Source organism: Hordeum vulgare, unplaced genomic scaffold (assembly GCF_904849725.1).
Source record: "Hordeum vulgare subsp. vulgare unplaced genomic scaffold, MorexV3_pseudomolecules_assembly, whole genome shotgun sequence".
Taxonomy (NCBI): Eukaryota; Viridiplantae; Streptophyta; class Magnoliopsida; order Poales; family Poaceae; genus Hordeum; species Hordeum vulgare.
This window is the reverse complement of record NW_025422675.1, coordinates 25,021-37,500: the sequence shown is the minus strand read 5'-3', so window position 1 is coordinate 37,500 and position 12,480 is coordinate 25,021. Positions and strand designations below refer to the sequence as shown.

General features: G+C 37.1%; 1 protein-coding gene across 1 annotated transcript in view; it reads left to right on the top strand.

Annotated features, from left to right (window-relative positions):
• LOC123422468 (NAD(P)H-quinone oxidoreductase subunit 2 A, chloroplastic) overlaps positions 1-1,843 on the top strand; it is a 6,888-nt gene extending 5,045 nt beyond the window's left edge. The window contains exon 2 of the mRNA XM_045107684.1: positions 1-1,843. This exon is cut by the window's left edge and continues 2,704 nt beyond it. The gene's annotated coding sequence lies outside the window, so the exon portion shown is untranslated.
• The last annotated feature ends 10,637 nt before the right edge of the window (positions 1,844-12,480 follow it).

Genomic DNA, 12,480 nt, shown 5'->3' with positions numbered 1-12,480 from the left:
ACTTTTTTTCATCGGTTCCAGGGGAAGACCAAAGATCTTGCGCGGCAGGTCCGCCAGAAAAACTCAAAAGAGAAAGAAGTCTCGTTAATCTCTTCATGCTCGTTCCAAGTTCGAAGTACCTTTTGGCCAAAGAAAAACCCGCTTCCTGACACGATTGCCTCTTTATCTTTATATAGATAGATTCTATGGGGTTATTACTTAGTAAGTCTATTTTGTACAAGAGCCCCTCCTATCTGATAGAAAAGGGTCCCATGATCCCGAGCCGATCTTACCTTGGCTCGCAAACCCCAAGTTTGTCTATGAAGAGCTAATCTAATTGTATTTTTTTCTAGAATGGATTTCTTATGTGGAATACTAATGGATAGGGCCTCGTTGCTAAGTGCTACAAGATCTAGTGCACTGGAACTCGTGGTTATGGACCCGAATCCTTTAGTATGGAACATTGTCTTTTCCAAGTAAAAACCCCTAGTATATGAAAGAATGAAAAGGTGCTTTCGTTCTTGTGGAATAAGAAGCCCTCGTACCTTAATGAAAGGAAAATCGTAATTTTTCGTTAGGTATTTGACCAAATAGGATCGTCCAGTTCCTATAGAACCTATCACTAAAATACCCGATAGGGCTAAGCGGAACGAAAAGGGTTTTCCATGAGATGGTAAATGAAAACGATTAGTCCCACACGAGGTTTGGGAATAAGTGATTGTCTGATAATGAGCAAGGAATATACGTCTTTCTGCTAAAGAGGATCTATTAAACTCATAATTCATTAGATCCTTGTTATCAATGCCAACTAGGTATCATAAGGAAATGGATCCCGGTTGTTCAATCCTTTGATAACCAAGGTCATTCTTTGCTAAAGAGAAATGATCACTATGAGTCAGACTCAATAGAATTGGATCCATTCCAAATAGCGAGAATTAGGATTCTTGATCCCTCTCAATCTCTCTTTCAATTCGAGGATCCAGAGAGGTGTTTTCATAGTCATCTCCGAATATTTGCCATCTCGGAATATTTTCGATTTCATTTTTCTATGATATGTCTTTCTATATGAAAATTGGTTATTTACGATGTACGATGATCCCTGTTAAGCATCCATGGCTGAATGGTTAAAGCGCCCAACTCATAATTGGTAAATTTGCGGGTTCAATTCCTGCTGGATGCACACGAACGGGAACATTCCATAAGTCTATTGGAACTGGCTCTCTATCCATGGAATCTCATCCATCATCCATACATAACGAATTGGTATGGTATATTCATACCATAACATAAGAACAATAAGAACTCGAATTCTTATCGATACTGGAACTCAGAGCATAGGAGGGAAAGTCGATTTATGGATGGAATCAAATACGCAGTATTTACAGAAAAAAGTCTTCGTTTATTGGGAAAGAATCAATATACTTTTAATGTCGAATCGGGATTCACTAAGACAGAAATAAAGCATTGGGTCGAACTCTTCTTTGGTGTTAAGGTGGTAGCTGTGAATAGCCATCGACTACCTGGAAAAGGTAGAAGAATAGGACCTATTCTGGGCCATACAATGCATTACAGACGTATGATCATTACCCTTCAACCGGGTTATTCTATTCCACTTCTAGATAGAGAAAAAAACTAAAGGAGAATACTTAATAATACGGCGAAACATTTATACAAAACACCTATCCCGAGCACACGCAAGGGAACCGTAGACAGGCAAGTGAAATCCAATCCACGAAATAATTTGATCCATGGACGGCACCGTTGTGGTAAAGGTCGTAATTCCAGAGGAATCATTACCGCAAGGCATAGAGGGGGAGGTCATAAGCGCCTATACCGTAAAATAGATTTTCGACGGAATCAAAAAGACATATCTGGTAGAATCGTAACCATAGAATACGACCCTAATCGAAATGCATACATTTGTCTCATACACTATGGGGATGGTGAGAAGAGATATATTTTACATCCCAGAGGGGCTATAATTGGAGATACTATTGTTTCTGGTACAAAAGTTCCTATATCAATGGGAAATGCCCTACCTTTGAGTGCGGTTTGAACTATTGATTTACGTAATTGGAAGTAACCAATTAGGTTTACGACGAAACCTAGAAATCGATCACTGATCCAATTTGACTACCTCTACGGGATAGACCTCAACAGAAAACTGTTGAGTAACGGCAGCAAGTGATTGAGTTCAGTAGTTCCTCATAGAAAATTATTGACTCTAGAGATATGGTAATATGGAGAAGACAAAATTGTTTGAAGCACGCACAGAACCGGAAGCGCCCCTTGTTTCAAAGAGAGGAGGACGGGTTATTCACATTTAATTTGATGGTCAGAGGCAAATTGAAAGCTAAGCAGTGGTAATTAAGACCCCCGGGGGAAAATAGGGATGTCTCCTACGTTACCCATAATATGTGGAAGTATCGACGTAATTTCATAGAGTCATTCGATCTGAATGCTACATGAAGAACATAAGCCAGATGACGGAACGCAGAGACCTAGGATGTAGAAGATCATAACATGAGCGATTCGGCAGATTTGGATTCCTTTCCTATATATCCACTCATGTGGTACTTCATCATATGATTCATATAAGATCCATCTGTCTAGAGATCGTCATATACATCTAGAAAGCCGTATGCTTTGGAAGAAGCTTGTACAGTTTGGGAAGGGGTTTTTTGAGAGAAAAGAAGAATCTACTTCAACCGATATGCCCTTAGGCACGGCCATGCATAACATAGAAATCACACGTGGAAGGGGTGGGCAATTAGCTAGAGCAGCAGGTGCTGTAGCGAAACTCATTGCAAAAGAGGGTAAATCGGCCACTTTAAGATTACCATCTGGGGAGGTCCGTTTAGTATCCCAAAATTGCTTAGCAACAGTCGGACAAGTGGGTAATGTTGGGGTGAACCAAAAAAGTTTGGGTAGAGCCGGATCTAAGTGTTGGCTAGGTAAACGCCCCGTAGTAAGAGGGGTAGTTATGAACCCTGTGGACCACCCCCATGGGGGCGGTGAAGGGAAAGCTCCCATTGGTAGAAAAAAACCCACAACCCCTTGGGGTTATCCTGCGCTTGGAAGAAGAACTAGGAAAAGGAAAAAATATAGCGATAGTTTTATTCTTCGTCGCCGTAAGTAAATACGTAACTAGGAATATGGAAAATTGCATTTTTGGAATTTGCAATAATGCGATGGGCGAACGACGGGAATTGAACCCGCGCATGGTGGATTCACAATCCACTGCCTTGATCCACTTGGCTACATCCGCCCCTTATCCAGCTAAAGGATTTTTTTCTTTTTTCCGTTGATCATTATTCTATTTATTCTGACCTCCGTACTTCGATCGAGATATTGGACATAGAATGCCACTCTTTAAAAAGGAAAAAAGGAGTAATCAGCTGTGACACGAAAAAAAACGAATCCTTTTGTAGCTCATCATTTATTGGCAAAGATAGAAAAGGTCAATATGAAGGAGGAGAAAGAAACAATAGTAACGTGGTCCCGGGCATCTAGCATTCTACCCACAATGGTTGGCCATACAATTGCGATTCATAATGGAAAGGAACATATACCTATTTACATAACAAATCCTATGGTAGGTCGCAAATTGGGAGAATTCGTGCCTACTCGGCATTTTACGAGTTATGAAAATGCAAGAAAGGATACTAAATCTCGTCGTTAACTGAATTCTGAATAGAAAGATTAAGAAGAAAAAAAAGATTCAAAATAAAGTAAAGGTAGGCGGGGAATAAACTTATTTATGACAAGTTTCAAACTAGTAAAGTATATCCCTAGGATAAAGAAGAAGAAAAGTGGGCTAAGGAAACTCGCAAGGAAAGTTCCAACCGATCGTCTACTTAAGTTCGAGAGAGTTTTCAAAGCACAAAAACGTATCCCTATGTCTGTTTTCAAAGCACAAAGAGTTCTTGACGAGATTCGGTGGCGTTACTACGAGGAAACTGTTATGATACTGAACCTCATGCCCTATCGAGCATCTTATCCCATCTTAAAGTTGGTTTATTCGGCAGCCGCAAATGCAACTCATTATAGGGATTTCGACAAAGCGAATTTATTCATTACTAAAGCCGAAGTCAGTAGGAGTACTATTATGAAGAAATTCAGACCTCGAGCTCGAGGACGTAGTTTCCCTATAAAAAAAAGCATGTGTCATATAACAATTGTACTAAATATAGTAAAGAAATCTAAATAACCTTTAGATCCATCTAAGATTTCGATTCCCAGTAAAAAAAAATATAGAATAGAAAAATATGGGACAAAAAATAAATCCACTCGGTTTCAGACTTGGTACAACCCAAAAACACCATTCCTTTTGGTTCGCACAACCAAAAAATTATTCTGAAGGTCTACAGGAAGATAAAAAAATAAGGGATTGTATCAAGAACTATATACAAAAGAATAGGAAAAAGGGCTCGAATAGAAAAATAGAATCAGACTCAAGTTCCGAAGTAATTACACATAATAGAAAAATGGACTCAGGTTCAAGTTCCGAAGTAATTACACATATAGAAATTCAAAAAGAAATCGATACGATCCACGTCATAATCCATATTGGATTCCCAAATTTATTAAAGAAAAAAGGAGCAATCGAAGAATTAGAGAAAGATCTACAAAAGGAAATTAACTCTGTAAACCAGAGATTTAATATTTCTATCGAAAAAGTTAAAGAACCTTATAGACAGCCTAACATTCTTGCAGAATATATAGCTTTCCAATTAAAAAATAGAGTTTCATTCCGAAAGGCAATGAAAAAAGCCATTGAATTAACTAAAAAAGCAGATATAAGGGGAGTAAAAGTAAAAATTGCGGGTCGTCTCGGAGGAAAAGAAATTGCACGTGCCGAATCCATTAAAAGGGGCAGACTTCCCCTCCAAACAATCCGCGCTAAAATTGATTATTGCTGCTATCCAATTCGAACTATCTATGGAGTATTAGGTGTAAAAATTTGGATATTCGTAGACGAAGAATAACTAATCTTGTCTTCGAATTCTGTCCATTGATAGAATAAAAAATGACAAGAGACTTTTTTCCTGAAATCCCTGCAAAAGAAGAAATTCTACCTCTTTCTATAAGATTTAATGAAAATTGATAAATCATTTAATATAATTGCTATGCTTAGTGTGTGACTCGTTATTTTTTTTTCTTTTTTAAAGAAAAAAACTTAGTAATTATAGAAAATTAACTAATACTAATAACCAACCTATTGCTTCGTATTGTCGAGATCCTAACTAAGAAACAGTCACTATATGAATAAATACCTCTATCATAAATGAGTAGATGTGTCATATAGTTGTAGCAACTGCACTTTTTTATCTAAAAAAAAAATGGGATTCTAGGTTGTGAAGCAAAACTAAAGGGATGTGGATAAAGGGAGGGATGATAGAAAGAAGGAAGAGGAAATAAATAAGATATAGAATTCCACTGTGTATGGTCTATGAATTACATCATAAAAGGCAATGTGAAAAAGCATCAATATAATAAAACTAATAGAGAATGAAAAATTGTAACTTGAAAGAAGAACTACAAATTTTAAGCAATAATAAAGAGCCGCCCGGGTTAATAAAACTGAGAAAATTAACTCGGAAAGAAATTTTTTGGAAGCTCCGTTGCGGGATTCAGACCTAACCATTCAAGGAGAAGCAGTGGGAACGACAGAACCTATGATTCCATAGGATTTTATTGAAAAGAATCCTAACACTTCATTGGGTGGGATGGCGGAACAAACCAAAAAAATTGTCTTATTTGGTAAGTTTATAAATTAACAAATAAGACAGGAAAGAGTAAATATTCGCCCGCGAAATTCTTATTGAATTAGAATACTTTACCGCGATTCAATAAGAGTAAAAATAAGGATATTTTTTAGAAGGACTACATTATTATCTATAAATATAGAATTTAGATAAATATCCACACACATCTGGATATATTCTAGATCTTCTTTTTTGACTATATATTATATTTTTCTGTTTTAACAAATTCAATATAAAAATAAAAAAAAAACCTAACTTTTTCTATTATCTATTAATGTGTATCTATCCGTACCGTAATATTTTTAAATATTATGGAATTAGAGAAATTTATTTACATGCTTTCTCATTCCATTCGCGAGGAGCTGGATGAGAAGAAACTCTCATGTCCAGTTTTGGAGTAGAGATGGAACTAAGAAAGAGAACCATCGACTATAACCCCAAAAGAACCAGATTTCGCAAACAACATAGAGGAAGAATGAAAGGAAAATCCTTCCGAGGCAATCGTATTTGTTTTGGTAGATATGCTCTTCAAGCACTTGAACCCGCTTGGATCACGGCGAGACAGATAGAAGCAGGACGAAGAGCAATAACACGATATGCACGTCGTGGTGGAAAAATATGGGTACGTATATTTCCCGACAAACCGGTTACACTAAGACCCACGGAAACACGTATGGGCTCGGGAAAGGGGTCCCCCGAATATTGGGTAGCCGTTGTTAAACCAGGTCGTATACTTTATGAAATGGGGGGAGTATCTGAAACTGTAGCTAGAGCAGCTATCTCCATAGCGGCCAGTAAAATGCCCATACGAAGTCAATTTATTCGATTAGAGATATAGAACCCTAAAAGGGGTATGGAAGAAAAAAAATGCCCGGTTTTTCTTTCTGGAAAGACAATATTTCTTTCATCCTTTTGCATTGAAATAACAAATTGAAATCAAAATAATATGATTCAACCTCAGACCCTTTTAAATGTAGCAGACAATAGTGGAGCTCGAAAATTGATGTGTATTCGAGTCATAGGAGCTGCTGGTAATCAGCGATATGCTCGTATTGGTGATGTTATTGTTGCTGTAATCAAAGACGCATTGCCCCAAATGCCTCTAGAAAGATCCGAAGTAATTCGAGCTGTAATTGTACGTACATGTAAAGAATTCAAATGCGAAGACGGTATAATAATCCGCTATGATGACAATGCTGCGGTTATAATTGATCAAAAAGGCAACCCAAAAGGAACTCGAGTTTTTGGCGCGATTGCCGAGGAATTGAGAGAATTGAATTTTACCAAAATAGTTTCATTAGCTCCTGAAGTATTATAAATACTAGTAGGCGAAATTTAGATCAAAGAATTAATATTAGTAGATTGTGTTTTACGTATATGTTTTAAAATCCAAAATGAAAAGAAAAAAAAAGAAAACATGTTGATTATAGAAAAATTAGGAGGAACCTAGAATTAGAGTCTTATGGGCAAGGACACTATTGCTGATTTACTAACTTCTATAAGAAACGCGGACATGAATAAAAAAGGAACAGTTCGAGTAGTATCTACAAATATTACCGAAAACATTGTTAAAATACTTCTACGAGAGGGTTTTCTTGAAAGTGTTCGGAAACATCAGGAACGTAACAGATATTTCTTGGTTTCAACTTTGCGACATCAAAAGAGAAAGACTCGAAAAGGAATATATAGAACAAGAACTTTTTTAAAGCGTATTAGCCGACCCGGCTTACGAATTTATACCAACTATCAAGGAATTCCTAAAGTTTTGGGTGGAATGGGAATTGCTATTCTTTCTACTTCTCGAGGGATAATGACAGATCGAGAAGCTCGACTAAACAGAATTGGGGGAGAAGTCTTATGTTATATATGGTAATCGCCCCGCCTATAGTGCTCGAATTCTACCTCGCCCTTCCTATTTTGAAAATAAAAATGGAAAAATAGGAGAAAAAAATATGACAGAAAAAAAAAATAGGAGAGAAAAAAAAAACCCGAGAGAAGCAAAAGTTACTTTTGAAGGTTTAGTTACGGAAGCCCTACCCAATGGAATGTTCCGCGTTCGGCTAGAGAATGACACCATCATCCTAGGCTATATTTCAGGAAAGATCCGGTCTAGTTCTATACGAATACTGATGGGGGATAGGGTCAAAATTGAAGTAAGTCGTTATGATTCAAGCAAGGGACGTATAATTTATAGACTTCCCCATAAGGATTCGAAGCGTATCGAAGACTCGAAGGATAGCGAAGATTTGAAGGATAGCGAAGATTTGAAGAATACCAAAGATTCAAAGGATTAGGTTTTTCTTTTTTTTTTCTAGGGTAATAAATTCTAAGTTCTAAAATTCAAGCGAAGAGACTTATTTTTTTCCAAAATATTAGATTCATAGTTTAAAAAAGGATACGGAAATATGAAAATAAGAGCTTCCGTTCGTAAAATTTGTACAAAATGTCGACTGATTCGTAGGCGTGGACGAATTAGAGTGATTTGCTCTAATCCGAAGCATAAACAAAGACAGGGGTAATCTTTCGAAAAAGAACTTTACTGTCTAAAAAGTAAAAAAAAAGTACCCGCGGAAATGTTCCAATTCCAAATAAAATAATTTCAAATAATTAAAGTAAAGGGTGTATTTTACCCTGAAACGGATATCTTTGTATCTTTTTTTTTATTTCTAACTCATATTTATGAGATAATAAAATATGGCAAAAGCTATACCAAAAATTGGTTCACGTAAGAAAGTGCGTATTGGTTTACGTAGGAATGCACGTTTTAGTTTACGGAAGAGTGCACGTAGAATAACAAAAGGGGTTATTCATGTTCAAGCTAGTTTCAACAATACCATTATAACTGTTACAGACCCACAAGGTCGGGTGGTTTTCTGGTCCTCGGCCGGTACTTGTGGATTCAAAAGCTCAAGAAAAGCATCACCCTATGCTGGTCAAAGAACAGCAGTAGATGCTATTCGTACAGTAGGTTTGCAACGAGCAGAAGTTATGGTAAAGGGCGCTGGTAGTGGAAGAGATGCCGCATTACGAGCCATTGCTAAAAGTGGTGTGCGATTAAGTTGTATACGCGATGTAACACCTATGCCGCATAATGGATGTCGACCACCTAAAAAAAGACGTCTGTAAAAGAATTAACCCGCTTTCAACTTTCAAGAGAAATAAACGATTCAATGATAAAATAATAATACTAGTCTATTATGGTTCGAGAGGAGGTAGCAGGATCCACTCAAACACTACAGTGGAAGTGTGTTGAATCAAGAGTAGATAGTAAGCGTCTTTATTATGGTCGTTTCATTCTGTCCCCGCTTAGAAAAGGTCAAGCGGACACCGTTGGTATTGCCTTGCGAAGAGCTTTACTTGGCGAAATAGAAGGAACATGTATCACACGTGCAAAATTTGGGAGCGTGCCACACGAATATTCTACAATAGCAGGTATTGAAGAATCCGTACAAGAAATTTTACTAAATTTGAAAGAAATTGTATTGAGAAGTAATCTCTATGGAGTTAGAGACGCATCAATTTGCGTCAAAGGTCCTAGATACATAACTGCTCAAGATATCATCTTACCGCCTTCCGTAGAAACCGTTGATACGGCACAACCTATAGCTAACTTGACAGAGCCCATTGATTTCTGTATTGATTTACAGATCAAGAGAGATCGTGGATATCAGACAGAACTCAGAAAGAACTATCAAGATGGAAGTTATCCTATAGATGCTGTATCCATGCCTGTTCGAAATGTGAATTATAGTATTTTTTCTTGTGGGAATGGAAATGAAAAACACGAGATACTTTTTCTAGAAATATGGACTAATGGAAGTTTAACCCCTAAGGAAGCGCTTTATGAGGCTTCTCGTAATTTGATTGATTTATTTCTTCCTTTTCTACACGCCGAGGAAGAGGGCACTAGTTTCGAAGAAAATAAAAACAGGTTTACTCCACCCCTTTTTACTTTTCAAAAAAGATTAACTAATCTAAAGAAAAACAAAAAAGGAATTCCATTGAATTGTATTTTTATTGATCAATTAGAATTAACTTCTAGAACATATAATTGTCTAAAAAGGGCCAATATACATACACTATTGGACCTTTTGAGTAAGACTGAAGAAGATCTTATGAGAATTGACAGTTTTCGTATGGAAGATAGAAAACATATATGGGACACTCTAGAGAAGCATCTCCCAATTGATTTACTTAAGAATAAACTCTCGTTTTAAATCCATTGCAATTTTTTTTCTTCTTCTTTTTCGAGTTAGAATAGAATAAAAAGAAAAAAGAAAACAATTTTGCATCTTTGGTACAATCTATATTTTCGCGAAATGGATCATAATAAAATAATAAAATGGATTTTAGGTATCTAGGGAAGATTCTACTTGGAAGTAACTATTTCCTAGATACCTATGGTACTTCATGGTTGAATGAATCAAAAAAAATCTAAAAAAGACCTAAAGTTAACGATTTATCAATGGGTAGTGTTGCTCCAATACCTAACCAAAGAGCTACTACAGTACCGATTAAAAAAACGGTCGTAGCTACTGGGCGGCGAAATGGATTTTGGAATTTATTGACATTCTCTAGAAAAGGTACTGTCAATAAGCCTGTTGGCACAGAAACCATTAAGAGAACGCCCAATAACTTATTGGGTACCGTACGGAGTATTTGAAACACGGGAAAGAAGTACCACTCGGGTAATATTTCCAAAGGAGTTGCAAACGGGTCTGCCGGTTCACCAATCATTGATGGCTCGAGAACCGCTAAACCTACATTACATGCAATAGTACCTAGAATTACTACTGGAAAAATATATAAAAGATCGTTGGGCCATGCGGGTTCCCCGTAATAATTATGTCCCATCCCTTTAGCTAATTTAGCTCTTAATACAGGATCATTTAAGTCTGGTTTCTTTGTTATTGGGATAGGTGAACTCTTTAGGATCCATCCCCCAAAGGAACCGGACATGAGAATTTATCATCATCCGGCTCGAGCAAGAGTGAAAGAAATAAGACCGCGGAAGATCCTTAATAGAATTAAGGTATATAATGACTCAATGACTCTAGACAAAAAAAGCTTTATCAGATTCTCTTTTCCAAAGTTGCACCTACCACTACTCATTGAAAATAATCCTATTCTTATGGGTAAATGCTCAATATCCAAGTGGGCTTACAAATTTGATCATGATCAATTGCTTTGTGGATTGTCTCATGTCTCTTGATTAGTTGGTATTTATCCCCTCAATATCGCAAGTTTCTTACCTCCAAACAAAATATTTACTTGTTACTAATAAAAAATCAAAAAGTTTAGCCTACATTCTTCCTTAGATCCCTTCTTTTACTCCGATAGTATTGCGGATCACAATCGATGCAAAGAAAATGAATGCATTTCCATACTATAATAAAAAGGTAAGTGTAATAAATAGAGAATTGGATCATGTCACATGACTGATTCCATTTCCACTCTATGGGATCTTACGGAGCCTGTTCATGGATGACATGGTTGCGGTATGATCATAGAAGATATTCTCCTCAAGTGAACCAGCCTATCCTTCCTAGGTAGGGGACTTACATGTTGATTGGATGCGGAGACACCTTTGGTTGTGAATTCTAATGTGGCAGATCCAATTCTTTATCTGCATGGCCAAATCAATAATTCAAGTCACACACTCCCATAATCCGCCTTTTTTCTTTCGTAAAATTAACTTCAACTATTTGTATCGTATAAAAATACTTCGGAGTTGAAGAGAAGTATCCAAATGACATGTGTTATTTTACAATAACCCATGCTTGTAGCAATGAAATACCACAACCTACCCGATATGATATATGAGAATTAGAATTCTCTATGATATGCCTTCCCTATAAAGGACCCGAAATACCTTGCTTACGTATCATTGGAAAGTGCATTAACATAAATACGGCAGTAAGCAGAGGCAGTACAAAGGTATGTAAACTATAAAAACGAGTCAAAGTGGATTGGCCCACACTAGCACTTCCGCGTAATAACTCCACTAAAGGCGATCCTATTACCGGAATGGCGTCAGGTACACCTGTCACAATTTTGACTGCCCAATAGCCAATTTGATCCCAAGGCAAAGAATAACCAGTTACACCAAATGATGCAGTCAAAACAGCCAAAACCACACCTGTCACCCAAGTTAATTCACGGGGTTTTTTAAATCCCCCTGTGAGATACACACGAAATACATGCAGGATCATCATTAAAACCATCATACTTGCTGACCATCGATGAACTGATCGGATTAACCAACCAAAGTTGGCCTCGGTCATTATGTATTGAACCGAGGAAAAAGCCTCTGTAACGGTTGGTCGGTAGTAAAAAGTCATAGCAAAACCGGTAGCGACTTGTACTAGAAAACAAGTAAGTGTAATTCCCCCTAAACAATAAAATATGTTGACATGGGGAGGAACATATTTACTAGTTATATCATCCGCAATTGCCTGAATCTCAAGACGTTCCTCAAACCAATCATATACTTTATTGAGATAGGTAACTAACCCACGCCCCCCTCTAAGAGCCGTATATGAAAATTTCATCTCGTACGGCTCAAGCAGAAACACACAAATTTTCAACGAATATTAGAAAAAAGGTTCAAAACTTCATCAGCCACTGAATCGGGTCGATTTGCCTTGAAGATAGCAAATAAAAAAAATCCGGAATATCTTCTTTGTGATGATAATGCCAAAAAATCTCAAGTTGGCGCGTCTTTCTTTCTTCC